The sequence below is a fragment of the Tachypleus tridentatus genome, unplaced genomic scaffold (genome assembly GCF_004210375.1).
Source record: "Tachypleus tridentatus isolate NWPU-2018 unplaced genomic scaffold, ASM421037v1 Hic_cluster_1, whole genome shotgun sequence".
NCBI lineage: Eukaryota > Metazoa > Arthropoda > Merostomata > Xiphosura > Limulidae > Tachypleus > Tachypleus tridentatus.
The window spans coordinates 15,914,127-15,934,283 of NW_027467777.1; the positions used below are offsets into that span (position 1 = coordinate 15,914,127).

At 35.4% G+C, this 20,157-nt stretch overlaps 1 protein-coding gene across 1 annotated transcript in view; it reads right to left on the reverse strand.

Moving 5' to 3' along the window:
* The window catches only part of LOC143241691 (uncharacterized), a 42,601-nt gene that overhangs the window by 19,899 nt on the left and 2,545 nt on the right, over positions 1 to 20,157 (reverse strand). The gene's annotated exons all lie outside the window — the stretch shown is intronic.

Here is a 20,157-nt window from a genome sequence, read left to right on the forward strand (position 1 = left end):
CACATTTAAATAAATAACGAAATATTATGCGATGTTATTCTTTCATTACGAAGTTATAAATTACTCAAAGACAAGTAAGAAAATAAACAAATAATAAAAAAATTAATGACATCATTGTGAAGATGTTGGTTTTATTTTCATTGGTGTAATTTTAGGGACCTCTGACCCCTCCATCGAACAGCGGGACAGCGGTAAGTCTATCGTCTGATAATGCTAAAATCCAAGGCTCGATTTCTCGAAGTAGACACAGCAGATAGCTCAGTACGACTCTGTTCTAAAACTAAACAAACGAATGGTTGTTTTTTTTAAGTTCACACAATAACTTAATGCGTTATTTATATTGTTTCCACTGCGATGATCTAACCTCTCTGGATCCACTCTGGCCAGGTGGTTAAGGCGCTCGACTCCTCATCGGAGGGCTGCGGGTTCGAATATCTGTCAGACCAAACATGATCGTCCTTTTAACCGCCGTTATAATATGACGGTCAATCCCACTATTTATTGGTAAAAGAGTAGCCCAAGAGTTGGCGGTGGGTGGATGATAACTCGCTGCCTTCCATCTTGTCTTACACTGCTAAATTAGGGACAGCTAGCGCAGATATCCTTTGTGTGGCTCTGCGCGAAATTCAAAAAACGAACGAACAAGTTAGGTGTAGTTGTTTGAACGTTGCTCTACATGTTTGTTCATTCATACGTGGTTTCAAACATTATAAGGAAGAAACAAAATGTTCCATATATTTCTTCTTCATTATATGATGTGAACAGTTCATTATTGACTGTCTTTTAACGTTAGTTATATTATAATTCTGCTAATTATCTCAAAGAAATAGTAAAATTGTAGTGTTAAAATAACTGATGGTAAACAAAGGCAATCATAAAGACAGGTCGATTGACCTGTTATGATTTATAATGCTATCTAAAGATACGAAATTACTACACTCTGATGTAGTTTGGGATAAATTGCGGTTTCATCATCTTTCGGGCGAATCCATTTTTGAGTAAAATAATGCGTAACTTACTTGTGAAAAGTATATTGTGTTATTTTTAGTCTTAGTATTATTTGTATTGCGAGAAAACAAAACATATAAAGCTGAGTTGTTGTTGCGTTTTTCTATTAAAACATTCTGAATTAATGTTTTAGTGCCATCTTTCGTTAGGAAATAATAATACAATTTTATCATTTTTGATGTAATGCGTGAAATAATGTCCCAGAAAAGTCTTATTTTGACACTTAACCATTTAACCTTTAAAAAACCCAGAATAACGTTAAATAGTTTATTTAATGAAGTAATGTCCCAGAAAAGTCTTGTTTTGACATTAACCATTTAACTTTTATAAAACTAGAATAAAGTAAAATATGTTATTTACTTTTATAAAGCTTTGACTTAAGACTGAAATTCACATACAAACTCGAGTTTCAATTAGAAGTTTGAAAGTAGTTTCTTTTTAGTTATGAAACTATGAAAGAGACTATGCGTTTCCAGTACAAGCACCAAATAATGTACCCCATATAAATATCAGATCGTATCATAGTACATAATAATGAAGAATAAAACAGCTTAAACTATCTCATGAAAACTAGTAATCGAAGTGTTCCTTTAGTGTGACATGAAACTTGTTACGTAGTTTACTTGATTTTCAAACGTTTATTGTAATGACGCTACTGTGGATAATATTTTTCATTATGGTCTAGCATCTTCGAGCTGTAGCCATTTATCAAGTTTAAAAGTTTGTTTTTTATATTGTAAATTACTCCTCTCCATTTCTCTTCCGTTAGTACAGAGGTATGTCTTCGGATTTGTAGCTATACCATTCAGGCTTCGATACCCCTAGGAAGCAAAAGACCAGTGTTTAGTTTTATGGTTAATTACAAACATATATTTTATTGTCAGAAAAAAATCCTCTGAATCAGTGACAAGCAGATAATGGCATATAAAATTCTCACACCTGTCATATGGAATAAAATTTGTCAAGACGATTTCAAGATGCAATTTATTATTGAATATAGTTTGGTCACTGAACAAGGTTGGAGTATCGCCGAGATAAAAAAAGCAGGAAACACGAATTATCAGGCTCACTGTTTAGCACGCTAATTACAAGATCATATCCAGCTTATGTATAGAGGTAAGAATCCTGAATTAAAAAAATAAAATACGTGTATTTATATGTAACCTAATACTCCCGTCATTGTGAGCACCTACAATGATACAGTTGTATGAATGTGTGTGTTTTCTTATAGCAAAGCCACATCGCGCTGTCCGTTGTGTCCATCAATGAGAATCGAACCCCTGATTTTAGTATTGTAAATCCGAAGAGTTACTGCTGTCCCATCGGGTGGACTTGCATGAATGACTCGTGCTACTAATTGCACAATACTTTCGTTGTCAGAAAATTCCGTGTAATCCAAATGTAATTCATATCGTATTTTTAAATATTACTCTTTTAAGTATCTCACTTGATATTTTTCAAAGTAATTCATTCATTTTGCTAGGTGATTAAAACTGAAATTTGTTTGTCTTATCCGTGTGAAAGTTGTTTTTCATACTAAATTATAGAGTATTTTATACGCTAAAATGTTATTCTCAATTACCATTGGTTATTTTTCAAAGTAATATATAACTTCTTAAAGCAGATTATTTTGCCGTTTTTGCTGCTGTTCCCCGGTGAGATAATGCTAATTTTTAGTAAACATAGCAAAGAGCCCAATGTTGTTTTGCTCTTAATCAAATAAATCACAGTGTAAGCTATGGCCGTTAAACAGTCTTTTAGATTTTGGTTATCAGTTAAAGAAATAAGAACTATATAATTACTGAATTGATGCAAAATATTGGCCACCCCGTAGATTTTTTGTCTCTGTTTATATTTCAACATTTTACTAAACTATATGGATAGATATAATATTGTATTCAATTATTCAGAAAATTCGAACAGAAAATTCATCTTTAAACTTATCATGCAAAGTATTCTAACAGCATAGAGGTAAAAACCAGTTATCAAATAGTATAAACGTGTACTCTACGAAATTGAATTTTTCAACCTTATGAGCATGTTGGCGAAATGAACAGGTTCAGAGACCTCGGAAGGTTTACGTACTATTGTCCAGCAGTGTGTATGCGGACTTACAACGCTAGAAACTGGATTTCAATACTCGTAGTGGGCAGAGGACAGATAGCCAGCCCATTGTGCAGCTTTGTCCCTTAAATACAAATAAAAAAACAAAATAATTGCCCCTATCCTTGAACTATTGACCAAAAGGAAGTCTGCTAACCAACAGCACTTGCTGATTTTGTTGTTATTTTTTAATGGTAGACTAAAATCTTTAATTTTACGAAATAGTTTACTAATTGACCAACGTAAAATAGCAAGAAAAGTACCAAACTAGTACGTCTGTGGACGTTGTCCTAAGGAATATTTGTATAAAATCTCAGTTTAATTGGTCGAAATATAAAGAAGTAAAAGGCCAAGACGCTAATTTCGTGAGTTGTAATACGTCTGACCTCATATAAAATCAAAGTATAAATACAATTTCCAAATATGTCTACTTTAGTCTGTGGAAGATGCCATAAAGTTTCTTTATGTCAAGTCTTATGTTGATTGGTCAAAATGTGTATTTGTATTTTTTTTTTTTTTGCATCTCTGAACTCCAAAAATCGGAAGTTAGGCCCAAATTAACAACAATTACAAGATGTCTGAGTTGCTAAATTAAGATATATGTTCTTCAAATTTTGAGACGATCGATTTAGAATTACAAGAATAATGCACAATGTTGGAAAGAAGATGAAAAAAAATGCAATACGTCTTGGCCAGGTAGTTAAGGCACTCGACTCGTAATTTGAGAATCTAAACATGTTAGGCCCGGCATGGCCAAGCGTGTTAAGGCGTGCGACTCGTAATCTGAGGATCGCGGGTTCGCATCCCCGTCGCGCCAAACATGCTCGCCCTTTCAGCCGTGGGGGCCTTATAATGTGACGGTCAATCCCACTAAGTTGGTAAAAGAGTAGCCTTCCCTCTAGCCTTACACTGCTAAATTAGGGATGGCTAGCACAGATAGCCCTCGAGTAGCTTTGTGCGAAATTCAAAACAAACAAACAAAATCTAAACGTGCTCGCCCTTTCAACCGTAGGGGCATTATAATGTCATATTTAAACCCAATATTCGTTGGTAAAAGAGTAGTTCAAAAGTTGGCTGTGGAAGGTGATGACTAGCTGCCTTTCCTCTTGTCATCCTCCATTGCAAAATTAGGGACGGCTAGCGTAGACAAGCCTGGTGCAGTTGTGAGCAAAATTCAAAAACAAACAAACAATCTTCCACATGGGGAAGACGTAAAAAGATGATAGCTTCGCTTTCATCAACCGCACCAACAACCACGATGTTACCAGATGCCCTTAAATATGACTTTGGCGTAAATAGTTCTTTTAACCTGTTTGTTAAAAAAGCGCGTTTAGTTAAAACTGTCTAGATTTCAAGCTGATTTGAGCAAGCATTTGGTTTCAGTTTTTTTCACTGAACTACGATCAGTACTAGCGTACGAAGCACAATGTCTAAGTTTGAGAAGCTAAGTAGTCCAAATTTCAAATTTTGATTAATTCTGTAATACTCCACTTAGTCGTTCAAGAAATTGTTAAATGGAACTAAACTTAGTTAAATGTACGTACATAAACATATTTTTACTAATACTGACTGTAATTACTACAGTCTTCAGAGGATGTATAATGATAAAGAATTATTGACTGACATGACTTGGAATATTTACCACTTTGTATAAAGAATAATTACATGAATATATTTTTGAAATAGAAACAATACTATAAAATTCCAAAACCATTGAAAACTGAATTTCATTAGCGTAAAGAATTGATTTTATTTTTCTATCCATTGTCTCATTTTGACCAATCACTGGCTTCCTGTAAAAACAAAATATTCCCACCTGTTCTTTGTTGTTTTTATCAAAGACATAATTGGGTTCATGATGATCACAGTATACTAAAAAAAAAAAATCTGTTACTGACCTTGGGTTTTTCTTTAGAAGTTTTAAAAACATCACCCTAGACTGAAGCGGCTTCAGTTCATTTTGAATTTCGCGAAAAGCTGCACGAGAGCTATCTGTGTTATCAGTCTTTACTTTAGCAGTAAAGAATAGCGGTAAAACAACTACACATCATCATCACCCACCGCCGACCCCTTGTGCTTTTACCAACAGATCGTGGGACTGACTGAAACTTTATAACACTCCCACGGTTGAAAGAACGAACTTGTTTCGTGGGACGGGAATTCGAACTCATGACCCTCGCATTGCGAGTCAAGCGCCCTAAGCACTTGGCCATGCGGGGGTCTGCATTCTCTCTAGATAATAATATTTAGTTATTGTTGAAATAAAACGCGTGTTGTTTACAATTTTTTAATATATTCACATTTGTTGACAAGATACCAATATAAGACAGGTACGACTTTAGGGACCCTGAGATCGCAATTTGAGAGTTGCGAGTTCGAATCCCCGTCCCACCGAACATGCTCTCCCCTTAATCCGTGGGGACTTTATGAGTGACGGCCAATCCCACTATTCGTTGGTAAAAGTGTAGTACAAGAGTTTGCGGTGGGTGGTGATGACTATCTTCCGTCTCTCTAGTCTTACTCTCCTAAATTAGAGACGGCTAGGATATATATATATATATCAGTCGTGTAGTTATTTTTGCGAAATGCAAAACAAACCAAACGAGTTGAAGGGGGATTAATAATAAATATCGAAACAACATTAACCATTAATGTAATAGCTCACACTTTAAAGCACTAAGAAAAAAACATATGACGAAACGATTGGTGGGAAGTAGAGGTCATTGGAATCTGGCCCTCCCAGGTCTTCTAGACTCCTATCCCGAGACTGAGCGGAGGAGATAAGGTTCTTCAAAGGGTCATCCACAAAGTACCTAGTGGTTCAGCAGTAAATCTTAGGAATTATACCATTAAAGAACTCATGATGGGCACAACATAAGTAGCCCAATGTGTAGCTTTCTACTAGCACAACATAAGTAGCCCACTATGTAGCTTTCCACTGGCACAAGATAAGTAGCTCACTGTGTAGCTTTCTACTTAAGAAAAAACAAACCATCCGCAAAAATTATTAATTTTTTGAATTAGTTTATTCTATTTGGCGAGAAATAAAACCTGTATAATTTGATTTATTTCCTTACCAATAAGATATTTTTTTAAAATACCTATTAGATGTGAATGGAAGTTTACATCATTTGTTGAACCATTTTGTGATGTATTATTATTAACCAATAACGTTTGTTTGTTTTCGAATTTCATGCAAAGTTACACAAGGGCTATCTGCGCTAGCCGTTCCTAATTTAGCAGTGTAAAACTAGAGGGAAGGCAGCGAGTTATTACCATCCACCGTCAACTCTTGGACTATTCTTTTACCAATGAATAGTGTGACTGACCCTGACATGAACGGTTGAACGAGCGAGCATGTTTGGTGTGACAGAGTTTCGAACCCGCGACTCTTATCTGGTATAGCGATTCTTAATTTAAAATTGCTAACCAGAGGGAAAACCACCATTCATCAGAACCTTCCGCCTAATAAGCGACTCATCATAATCGAATAGCGATATTGATTGTAACAAATAGTTATATCCTCACAGCTCAAAAAGCGCAACGTGTTCAGCAGAATATCGTAACTCGAAAATCCAACCTTTCTTATATGCGATTCTGCAATCAAACCATAACACTATGCCTAAGCCTATGTAATTTTTGAATATCTTAAACGTCAGTCATAGGCATATTATTGGTTGTCCAATCTACGTATTTAAGGAAATCAATATGATGAGTATTATGTCAAGTATTCATGACAATGATGAAAAGTGACTGTCCATTTTTACCTTCAAATAGGTACTGAAGGTCTTTTTTGCTTCATTTTCTAATCAGTCTCTACATTTTCTTCTAAGGTAATTCACATAGATTTTAGAAGTTTGTTCTGAGTAGAGCACCTATGTTGGACCCTAGTACTGAAGTACGTCACATATATATAACGAATATATGTTTTTTGGTAACAGCGACTTCTAGAAGCAAGTTATTGTAACCAGTATATAAGAGAGAGTCGTGAATAGTTCTGAAGTTCGTGACTTTTTAGAACAAACACAAAACTTGACACACTAAAAAATAGACTAATGGTAGTAAAAGATCGCTTAACTACAGGGAAGGATGATATGTCTGCAAAGAGACAGCCTTTTGAGTCCCAGTCAATGTCTTATTACTGTAATTTCCTAACATATAGGTCATAGCTGAAAGTTTAAATTCAAATTTGACCGATATAAGTTTATAACTATCACAACCCATGTAAGTTGTATCCAGTTCATGAAACATTCTAAACTTTTGTGTGTGTTTGTGTTACAGGGAGAATCTTCTTTTAGCAACAAAAGTTTTGTTCATTTTGTATTAAAAATTATAGTATCATTACATGCTATATCTAAATATTCATTGAGATAGGCCCCATTTTTTTCTTTTCTTTATTTTCTAAATTGTTCCCAGGCAAATTAAATACAACCGACCATTTTCGGAGATTCTCCTACTCACTTGTTGTACGTCTTCACCCTGGTTGTCTTTGTTAAATTTCAAGATTTACAATACTAAAATCCAGGGTTTAATTCCTCGCGGTGTGCAGAACGAAAAAAGCTCACTGTATAGCTTTGAGCTAAAAAACAGAAAAATGGGAAATATAGCAAAAACCACTTGTTTCGCCACCTACCGAATGCAAGCGTAACTATTTAGGATTTTCAACTGGTTCTTCTGATTGGTGTTCTCATTCACTCTTCAGCCTTTTTTCCTTGCAGCATGTTGGTAGAAGCTGACTCAAGTGTACAGTTTATATCAGCGATTCTAAGTTCTTGTTTATATTGATTTTTTTACTGGTGAGTTGAAACTATATTCACAAAGATAGAGCATGAAACTGAAGGTAAGTAGTTTGAGTTTGTTATATCGTAAACTGATTCGTGATGACGAGAAACCCACTTGAAGTAAGAATGTATTTTCAAGACGGCTGATACTGGCATTAAAACTTTAATTAAAATAAAGTACAGAATAACGTTTCGACCTTCTTAGGTCATCTTCACGTTAACGTATTAAAACTATATTTTAATTAAAGTTTTAATACCCATACCAGCCATCTTGAGAAAACATATCGTAAATTAATGAGAAGAATGAAAAGAGCTCTTCATTTACCACTTGTTATGTGAAGTTGGTTAAATTTAAAATTTAGCATTTTAATATTTCCTTTCTGTATTTGCCCCCCAGTGGCTCAGCTGTATGTCTGCGGACAACGCTAAAAACCGGATTTCCATACCCGTGGTGGGCAGATCACAGATAGCCCGTTGTGTAGCTTTGTGCTTAATTCAAGACAACATCAACCTTTCTGTATTTACCGGGCGTGGCTTAGTAACAAAAGGGTAGGACTGGTTATCTGATGTTTATGACTCAAAATAAAAGAAAGAAATTCGTGGTCCACACTTTGAGACGGGCTCGTTATTAGAGTGGCGATAAAGTCTCACTAATCAGTAGGAGTAGTCCATGAGCTGGCGGTGAGTGCTACTGGGTTTTAGTCTTCCTTTTAATCTGTCATTACCCAAATATAAACGAATATATGCATTGAAACTCGCAACTATGTTTGCTATTTAAATTTCAACACAGAAACCAATGCATAAACACAAAATATTCAGTAATTCTACAACGCAGCTACTAATATTTATTAATTTTAATATCAATGTTTATTTTAGTTAGATATATATTTAAACATGTGTGTAACTTACATTTTTATATGTGTATTGCGAAAGTTCCGCTAATTTTCTAATGCTGTAAAAGGTTCCCGAGTGTAAGAATCAGCAGTGTATTATCTGTGTAAGTAAAATACCAGTAAATGCCAGTGTTATTGCGAACTGAACTTTCGAGAACCTTGCCTTAAAGTTTAGAAATTGACGCGCGAAGGGACAGTTTAGTATTGTTGGCTTGCTACATTTAATATACTATAATTCTCGAAAGCTTTTAATCGGAAAACTAGATATCCGGCCAGGAACATTTCTAGATTTCAAATATTACAAACCATTTAACTTCTGTAAATTAAATTTGGACTTTAGTATTTCAACGAAGACATCGTATAACTTCAGTGGAAAAAGCTGGCTAATTTCTCGTTAAGCGTCGAAACTTGATAATTGACCATGACAAGTAGTCAGATTTATATTACTTTAAACTCAGATTTATGAAATAACATCAAAGTAAGCCCATGAATCAGATTGTAAAGAGGCCCTGCAGAGGTGGTTCAGGCACTCGACTCGGGGTTCGAATCCCCATCACATCAAACATGCATGCCCTTTTTAGCTGAGGATGCGTTATGATGTGACGGTTAATCCCATTGTTCGTTGGTAAAAGAGAAGCCCAACAGTTGGCGGTGGGTGGGGATGACTAGCTGCCTTCGTTTTAGTCTTACACTGCAAAATTAGGGAGGGCTATCTGCGCTAGCCCTCGTGTAGCTTTGCGCGAAATTCAAAACAAACAGATTGTAAAGAGCAATCACTGATCATCAAAATAAAGTCCTAAAAAACAAGAGCTACGAGAATGATCTTCAGTCTCTAAACTTTAAGACTAACCTTACCTTATAGTTATAATATTTTCATCAACAACTATTCTCTTACTTATAAAGATCCTCTCTATTTATCGTACAAAAATAATAAAAACTGAAGGTCAGTTGTTTTTACTAAACTTTTACATCACTTTTGGTCTAGCCCTACTGACTCTAACCTAAATACAAAGAGGCCCCAGCGTACTGATTAAATTTCTCCACTATACCTGCCCCCAGTGGCACAGCAGTATATCTGCGGACTCATACTGTTAAAAACCGGATTTCGAGACCCATGGTGGCAAAGCACAAAGAACCCGTTGTGTAGCTTTGTGGTTAATTTTAAATATTCAATAATAACAATAACCACAATACCTAATTTTGTATAGCTACCACAAGGTGAGGGTGGGAGGTAAGACACCCGCCCATGACACCTGCGTAGGTGGGGGTATGAACACATTTCAATTATTGCGCTTCTCGATTCCGAAACAACACAAAATTCTGACTAAATAGTCGGACTCAGCGATGCTTAAAACTTAGTGTAAGATTAGCTGGTCTTCTAGGTGTATTTTTGACCCCCTTTCCTTGCTATGGAGGCTATGCCTGAAGATAAAAGCATCCTCTGGGCCACCCCAATTTCGTCTGCCAAGTTTGGTTTGCTAGGTTTAAAACTGTGAAAGATTTCGCGGGTGCACAATGGAATACACAGTTTGAATTGATATAACAGTAAATCCATTAAGGAATCTAACATTTTTATAGTTACTTTATCAATGTGACTTTTTCAAACACCCAATCAACAGTCATAAAAGAACGTAGCAGCTTCTTCAGTACTATTACTTCCCATAACTATTGTGTATTTATAATAATTTAACCATATTAGTGTGAATTTTATACTATAGCATGATTAAAAAAAACAGTTGTGTCTATGTGAGATATTCGATATTTAGACAGATAAATGTTATATATTTATTAAGTCACAGGCACAAAAAGTATTTGTAACTTGTCTATTTCTCGCGATCTTCGGATTAGGAGTCGCACGCCTTAACCCAACTGGCCATGCCGAGCCAATATATTTGGTTTGTAGGAAATATTATAGGCTTAAGTCCTCGGAGAATAATGGTTTATTAATTATAAGATCATTCTCATTTACGTCTTTTATGTGGTCTCTCGCTATTCTACTTCATTAAATATTTTGTTTTTGGTGAATATTCCTCATCTCTGGTGATTAAACGTGGAATTGGTAACATTGAATAAAAATTCTGTTGCATTAAAATGTTCACTAAAAATGGATATTTAATTTTTTTCCATTTTAAACACTTAGTTGTGTATAAATATATGCAAGTTTTAACATAAGGTATTGATTCTACACTTGGTTAAAGATTTAAAACAGTGTTTATGTATGCAATCAGTTATTATTATAAATTTAATCTATTTAAGACGTCAAACAAAGGAAATACAGAAAACGTTCCCGACAAAGCTGACAACTAATTATTAAGCCGTAACACTGTGGTGTCTGAGACGGAGCTGGGTCATTTTATCGAAAATAGATAATATTTTATAATTTAGTTATAGTTTATTTTACTAAAAATAAAGAAAAACTGAAATAACAGTAATTGGAATGTAAAAAAAAAAAAAGGTGGAATTACGTTAATTTAATTAGGTTATTTACTCAACTTGTTTGTAATGTTTGAAATAAAACTGCCACTTAGAATTAGCTTAGTTCTTTACCAAACGTATTTTTAGAAATAAGTCGTAAATAAAACAATTACAAATAACTTTGTTTCTTTCAACAACGTATAATTAAATAATTAATCATTCAGGTACATTTTTCGACTAAATAGCTTTTAAATCACTTAGAGTAAAACAAAACCACTGAGTGTTAATTTAGTAGTTAATTATGATTGTTTGTTTTGGAATTTCGCACAAAGCTACTCGAGGGCTATCTGTGCTAGCCGTCCCTAATTTAGCAGTGTAAGACTAGAGGGAAAGCAGCTAGTCATCACCACCCACCGCTAACTCTTGGGCTACTCTTTTACCAACGAATAATGGTATTTACCGTCACATTATAACGCCCCCGCGGCTGAAAGAGCGAGCATGTTTGGCGCGACCGGGATACGAACCCGCGACCCTCAGATTACGAGTCGCACGCCTTAACACGCTTGGCCATGCCGGGCTAGTTAATTATGATTACTGTACACATTTTAGGATCTCTGCTCGCTACACTGAATGGTGGACATAGTTATTTACACGATGTTATTGTTAACTAAATTTTACCGGATGTTGTGACAAGTCCACCTCTGGTACAGCCGTAAGTCTACGGATTTACAACTATAAACAGGGGGTCGATTCCTCTCGGTGGACTCAGCAGATAGCCTGATGTGGCTTTTTTCAAAAAACACCCATACATATACATTGCGACAAAAACTATATAATTATTACTTCACTTATATAGTCTTTCTTCTACTGCACATTTTAAAAGAAAACTTTAAAAATGTTAACTTAACCAACAAAAACACATTTTTAATAATTCATTACACAGAAAAATTTATCGAAAACAGGTACTATATACAATAAAGCTTTGGGGTGAGGGTTTCATCACTTACTTGTATTCCTGGTAATAAAAGTGTTTTATTTTTAAATAAATAAATATTTGTTTAACCTACAATCAGCTGTTACTTCTACAATGTGATATGTAACTTTTTTTCTTTTTTGACTTTAAGTACGGCATTGATGACAAAGGTTCTTCAGTTATTTCCTCTCCAAGTTTACTTGTAATTACAAAGGAAAATATACTAAGCTAGTACTTGTAATTACAAAATGAAATGGAAAATATATTGTACTGGAAAATATTTTTAAAAACGAATAACTATATTTCTGCAGTTACGTGTCACAGAACGTCATGTTTTAATACGGTTATTATGGTCAAGCACTAAAATGCGCAATGAACTATCTGTGTTGTTGTGGCCTCAAGAATCGACCATCGAGTTGTGACTTTGTAGGCTTTCAAACATATTGCTGAACTACAGGGATGGCCTCAAGAATCGACCATCGAGTTGTGACATTGTAGGATTTTAAACATATTGCTGAACTACAGGGATGGTATTTACAATGCAGAAAGACGTCAATGATAATGGAAACAAAAATACAGATACGTATTTGCAGAATTCCGTTTAATTTTGCATTCAACGTAAAAAACAAAATAAAAAGCAACAGTATTGACAGAATACAATCTGTGTAACGTGACACATCTGATAACAGTGCGTGAACGTTTAGTAAGTTTTTTATATACAGATATAATGACTGCAAGTCGAACACCCTAATCATTAGGCCATACAATTCCATTGTAAAATTCGTAAAAAAACGGTAACATGATCCTTTTATTTGGTGAAAACGATTTAAAGCGAAGTAGCAGTCATCACTTTTTATTCTGTTTTAACTATAATATAAAAACCAAACATCCACAGCTTAGGAAAAAAGAGTTCGTGATTCATTACTTGCTGATAACTGTATTTAAGAATCATTTGAAAGCTGTCTTCCCTGACCTTCCCAACAATTCAAAATAACAGTAGTGTCATTCATCCTTTACTGTACCCCTATGGCACAGCGGAATGTCTGCGGATTTACAACGCTAAAATTCGGATTTCTATACCCGTGACAGGCAGAGCATAGATAGTCCATTGTGTAGCTTTGTGCTTAACTTCAAAACAAAAACAACATTTTTACTCTACAGCCTAAATCATTTTAGATAACAATGTAAAGCCTTGTTTGAAAGGAGTGAATGATGGGTCCAGGGAGTAAATGAAATTAATACATCGTGCAATGCAATAAAAAAGTTATAAAACACACGTTTTTATTATTATTTTGGGTCCCTAAATATAAAAGATTTATTTAGAAATTTAACATACACAAACACACAAAATATGGTAGGGTCATATATTGAACACTCTGTTATTGTAGCATAAATGTTGAAATACTGTTCGCAATAATACCACATGCAAAGTTCCGGCATGGTCAGGTGGTTAAGGCATTCGACCCGTAATCTGAGGGTCGTGGGTTCGAATCTCCGTCACACCAAACTTGCTCACCCTTTTAGCCGTGGGGCGGTATAACGTTACGGTCATCCCCATTACTTGTTGGTAAAAGAGTAGCCCAAGAGTTGGCGGTGGGTGGTGATAAATAACTGCCTTCCCTCTGATCGTGTACTGCTAAATTAGGGACGGCTAGCGCAGATAGCCCTTGTGTAGCTTTGCGCGAAATTCAAAACAAACCAAACTAAACAAGTCGCAAGTTAGAGAATCTGATAAATAGGCGCTTAATCATATGCGTTACGTTGGTTATTTTTCTCTGCCAACGGCATTTAAGATGCGTTACGAAGTTTCGAAATGAGCGTGATCTTGAACATACACACAGCAGTAGGAGAATGGATAAATGTTGAGGTATTGTAAACAGAGATATCTTTTCCAAGCTGTCACAGGAACAGAGTCGGGTTAGCATCACGGCTCACTGGTCGAGAAGAAGGGCTCAAGATCAATCCCATAATTCACTAGGTATTTATTTATACATGAATAGCTACTACTGGCGCCACTAGTGGAACTGGGTTTTCTCAGGGTACTCCTCTTTCTCCCTACATCTAACTCTAGATCGTGGGTCTATAGATTCCTCGCCGCCCACGATTTTAAAGTAAAAGACCCTCATCCTGTTCCTGTCATATCAGTGAGTATTACCTTGCTGTCCTGTCCTATTATCTTCCTGTTCCTGTCATATCAATGAGAGTGCTACCTTCTTGTTCCTGTCATATCAGTGAGTATTACCTTGCTGTCCTGTCCTATTATCTTCCTGTTCCTATCATATCAATGAGAGCGTCACCTTCCTGTTCCTGTCATATCAATGAGAGTGTTACCTTCCTGTTCCTGTCCTATCAGTGAAAGTGTTACCTTCCTGTTCCTTTCATATCAATGAGAGTGCTACCTTCCTGTTCCTGTCATATCAGTGAGTATTACCTTCTTGTCCTGTCCTATTATCTTCCTGTTCCTATCATATCAATGAGAGCGTCACCTTCCTGTTCCTGTTATATCAATGAGAGTGTTACCTTCCTGTTCCTGTCATATCAGTGAGAGTGTTACCTTCCTGTTCCTGTCCTATCATTGGAAGTATAACCTCCCTGTTCTTGTCCTCCCGATACGAGTATTGTCTCCCTATTTCTGTCCTCTCGCTGGGGGAGTTATAGTTGAGGTTTTCTCTGGTGGCATACATGTATACATCAGTACCCCGCCGTAAATATCCGGTTTTACAACAATAAAATCATGGGTTCGATTTCATCTCGGTGAACACAACAGATATCCCGATATGGCTTTACCATAAGAAAAACACACACACATATATATCAATATGTTACTACTTTTCAAAATATTTCTCCAAGTTAAATAAAGTAAATATATTTATTGTACGTGTTTGATTTTAATATTAAGCCTAGAAAAATGAAAGAGTTAAAACTATCATAATTACAGACTTTGAAGAATCAAATGATTTCATTTTTCTATCCAAATGTATTACAATGAACCTAATTTCATTTAAACCAGAAAACAGAGACACATGGGCTCACAAAGTTGTCAAAAGTCGGCCATTAACTACATGTGCACGTGGTTTCGTTTACGTGTGATCTCTTGAAAGCTTGGTAGCATATTATGTATGGTAGTTTCACATTTAATCGCCCCCAAGTGGCACAGTAGTATGTCCGTGGACTCATACTACTAAAAACTGAGTTTCGATACCCGTGGTGAGCAGAGCACAGATAGCCGTTTGTGTAGGTTTGTGTTCAATAACAAACAAAGAAACACTTTCAGTCCTGGTCATCAGACTTCTATAACTCATAGAAACTTAATATAGATACATCTAAACATAATTATAAAACTCACAAATTTAGAAACTCAGCACCGGGTGTATTGGGTTTCGAATTCAATAATGTATGGTTAGTTGTTTAAACCTTTTAATAAACGTGTACCTAGCTTTTGAGTGATATAAACCACACCAGTTATTTGTTGTCGATCAATAATACTACACCTGGATTTTGAGTTTTATAATATACAGTTAGGTGTTTAATCCAAGTTAATAAAAGAATGCCTGAATATAAGAAAAAGTAAATGTTTATGATTCAATTTTTTTTAAATTTACCTGCTGTTACCGCTTAAGCATGCCTTTAAAATAATAAAATTAGACTAAAACAAATGTTAAAGAAAATTTATCTTCTCGGACATAAGTTTGGTTTGGTTTGTTTTTGAATTTCGCGCGAAGATACACGAGAGCTACCTGAGCTAGCCGTCCCTAATTTAGCAGTGTAAGACTAGAAGGAAGGCAGCTAGTCACCACCACCCACCACCAACTCTTGGGCTGCTCTTTAACCAACGAAGAGTGGGACTGACCGTAACATTATAACGCCCCCCACGGCTGAAAGGACGAGCATGTTTGGTGTGATGGGGGTTCTCTCTCTTGGGTTTCGGTATAATATGTACGCACTCTGGAGGGTCAGGTGCTCTTTGACTTCTTCATCCTTCCTGTACTTGTGTGGCCATGCAGTGTTTGATGGTATTAGTTACTGCTTTCTTTGGTCAGAGTGAGCTGAAATACTCCGACCTTTTACAGGGCAATGTCCATGTATTGACATACATGTATATATATTGTTTTGCTCTATCAATAAGATGTCTAGTTTGTTGGTGGCACTTTTTTATTACTTTTTATTTATATAGTTTTTCATTTATTTATTTTTATGTTTAAAATATATATTGATCGGGGAGAGGTGTTTAGGACTAGCTTCATCATGTATGAGGTACATGTCTAGTTCGCATAGTAATTCGTTTTTCATCCAATTTTTATCAAACTACGTTATTGTATCATGTAGGAGTCTTTCTGGTTTGGTTGGTATGTTTGAATATTTATGTATAAATTGAGAAGATGTTGCTCTGGGAACTCTATATGCTGTTGTGAGGAGTGGGTTTTAGATTGTTTGTAGTTTGTTTTTTAATTGTTTTGTCACTTACAGTTATCCATGCTGGAGCTGCATAGTCGATTACTCTTCAAATGTATGTTTTGTAAATATTTAGTATATTGTTTGTTGATGCTTCACTGTTCTTGTCAGTTAGACTCCTAGCATAGTTGGTTCTTCGCCAGGCTTTACTTTTAATTTCATTTACATGGTTAAGCCATGTTAATTTTGAATCATAGGTTAGACCAAGAAATTTTGCCGATGTGGCAGTCTGAAGAAGTGTTCCATTCATATATATTTCAGGCTGTAGGTTTTTTTGTATTTTGTCAATTTTGTAAAGACGACAAGTTATGTTTTTGCTGTATTTATTTTTATTTTGTATTCTTGACAGTATTCGCTTATTCTATTTAGTTGCGGTTGTATGTTTGTGGCTGCTATTGTTGGTGTTGTGGCACTTTTCCAGACTGCCACATCATCTTCGAACTGTGAGGAGAATCCATGATTTGGATCCTTCAGTGGTATATTGTTTACATATATGATGAAGAGTATAGAGCTAACCACCCCTCCCTGAGGGACACCAGCTTCTGGAGTAAAGTACTCAGAAAAGGTGCCCTCAACAATCACTCTACACTCTCTATTTTCCAAAAAAGTTAAATAGCCAGCGAATAATTCCTCACGGTAGTCCCATTTAATTCATTCGGAACCTCAGACCATCGTGCCATACAGTGTCAAATGCTTTCTCGATATCAAGGAAGCAAACGACAGTGCATTCTTTTTATTGAAGCTATTTATTATAGTTTCAGTTAATCTGATTAAGTGATCAGTTGTTTGTCTAAATTTCCTGAATCCATTTTGTTCTTCTGGTAATTTTAATATTATCTCAAAGAATGTGAAGAGTCTATTACTGATTATTCTTTCAAGAATTTTGCCTACACAGCTGGTCAGGCTGATTGGTCGGTAGCTATTAGGTTTATTTGGTGGCTTTCCTTCCATATGGAACATTAATATATTAGCATGCTTCCAAGAAACTGGTATGTATCCAAAAGATAGAGATAAGGTTAAAAGTGCCTTTAAGTGGTCAAACAATTTACCTTTTTTTATGCCCATTTTTAGAAGGATGGCTTGCATCTCATCTTCATCCGGAAATTTGTTTTTTGTGTTTTTTTATTGCTTTGAGAAGTTCATGTATGGATATTTCTTTCGTTAGTATCGTGTCTTCGTTGTTTGTGATGTGTCTTGTATTTGTCTCAGATATACTCGTTGGGAAAATTGGTTCTAATCGTGGCTTTGTTGTAGAAATATGTATTCATATCTGGATCAGAATGAGTTTTGTATGTATGTATTTTGTAGTTGCGCTGAAAAGCTTCAGCTTTTTCTTTATTTGTGTGTGCTGTTGTATTGTTGTGTTGAAGTGCAGGATATTTCTTTGCGGCTGAATTGTCGTTGGTGAATCGTTTAAGGTGTCCTCAGAATTTTTTCGGGTCAGTTTTATCGTTTAGTTTTGAGCAGAAATTATCCCATTTCACGACCCTCAGATTACGAATCGAGTGCCTTAACCACCTACCTCTCCATACCGGGCCACAAAAAATTCGAATATTAAGAAACTCGACTGCTAGACTCAATTGAAATATCAGACCCAAGTAAAGAAGATATTGTACAAGCCTTCCCATGAAAAAGTTAAAGGCAAATAATTCTACATTTTGTTCATCATTAAACTGTCCGAGTTTATGTTCTTAGCTAGTAAAGATCTCGCTGTTTGTAACATTTTCAATGTATTATTTGTAGAAAGAAATAATTAAGCTAGAAATAATTAAAAGTCTTAATAATGGCTATTTGTACTTAATAGAAGGTGAGAATGATTAGTGGACAGGTGATTAAGGTGCTCGACTCGCAATCTGAGGGTCGCGGGTTCGAAACCCCGTCATACAAAACATGCTCACTCTTTCAGTCGTGGGGCATTATATTCGTTGGTAAAATAATAGCCAAAGAGTTGGCTGTGGGTGGTGATGACTAGCTGCCTTCCCTCTAGTCGTACGCTACTAAATTAGGAACGGCATGCGCAAATAGTCGTTGAGTAGCTTTGCGCGGAATTGAAAACAAACAAAGAAACTTCTCACAACTGTTAATAACTTTGAGAACTAAATTATTAGTCTGAAAGAGCAAGCATGTTTGGCGCGACCGGGATGCAAACCCACGACCCTCAGATTACGAGTCGCACGCCTTAACACGCTTGGCCATGCCGGGCCTAGTGCAAACCTACACGAGGGATATCTGCGCTAGCCGTCCCAAATTTAGCAGTGAAGGACTAGAGAAAAAGCTGTTAGCCACTACCATTCACCGTCAAAGCTTGAACTCCTCTTTTGCTAATGAATAATGGGATTGACCTTAACATTGTAGCGCCTCCACTAATGAAAGGGCGAGCATGTATGTTGAATAAAAATAATATTTTATTTCACGATGTTTCTGTACACTGTAGTTATTGACAGAACATAAAGAACAATAGGTGTATTAGATCACTGCATAAGGTATATTGTTTTATCATACAACTGTCTATACTTCCTAATGTGAAAACTGGGGTTAAAAACTTAATATTTTAAATGTATGGACTCTAACATAAAGTATTTTTAATTCTCTAAAACATTTTTTCTTTCCAGTTTCAAAAACATCGAAATATTTATCACTGTTGTTACAGTATTTTAAATTTAGAATTTAGAGCCAAATGTAGAGAAGTGTAGTTAGCATACAGTACTCTGAAATTGAGAGTTCGTGGTTTGCATCCTGTTACCGCATAAAAAAAAGAAAATCGAGTTCCGTACTTTGGACTGTAATGGTCAAATCCGATCATTCTATTAGAGTATTCCAAAAATTGGTGATGGGTGAAACTGATTGGTTTGCTTTCCCTCTCGCCTAAGTCTTCAAAATTAGGTAAGACTTATACAGGTCACCATTGCGTATTTTTGTTCGAATATTTGAAAGTAATATATTATCATTCGAGTTTTATGAAAAGACAAGAAAGCGATAATGAAGGTTAAGTACACAAAAAATATTCTAAATAATTAAATAAAAAGCGAGTTTCCTTCGTTACTGTTGACTGGTAAGTTACAGAACACCAGCACATGGAACATTCGAATGAACGCAATATAAGTTTCTTTCTGATTTGAGAATAGTTTTATTTCAGTTATTTTAATATGTAGGTATATAACGCTGGATCGCTTGAAGTGTGTGGATTTTTAAATTGTAAATGAAATGTGAAATTAATGATGTTAATGCGAAGTCTTTGGCGAGTTGTGACTTTAGCTTTTTTTCGTTTAAAAGGTGAATTTTCTGTTCATTTTCAACGTTAGCATTTAAATACTCAGCTAAGAGCTTTTTGTTTCAATTCTTGTATTTAAAATTATTTATGACACCAATGAAATGACGCAAAATTAAAAATATCGATTTCTGAACAGTTTATTACAAAACTTTTCTTACGTGCAGTATGGAAGCAGAAAAAGTTTTATGTTGTTAAAACATTTCAAGAAACATGAAGCAAATAAATTACTAATCACAAAGCAAACAAAACTTGGGTATCACC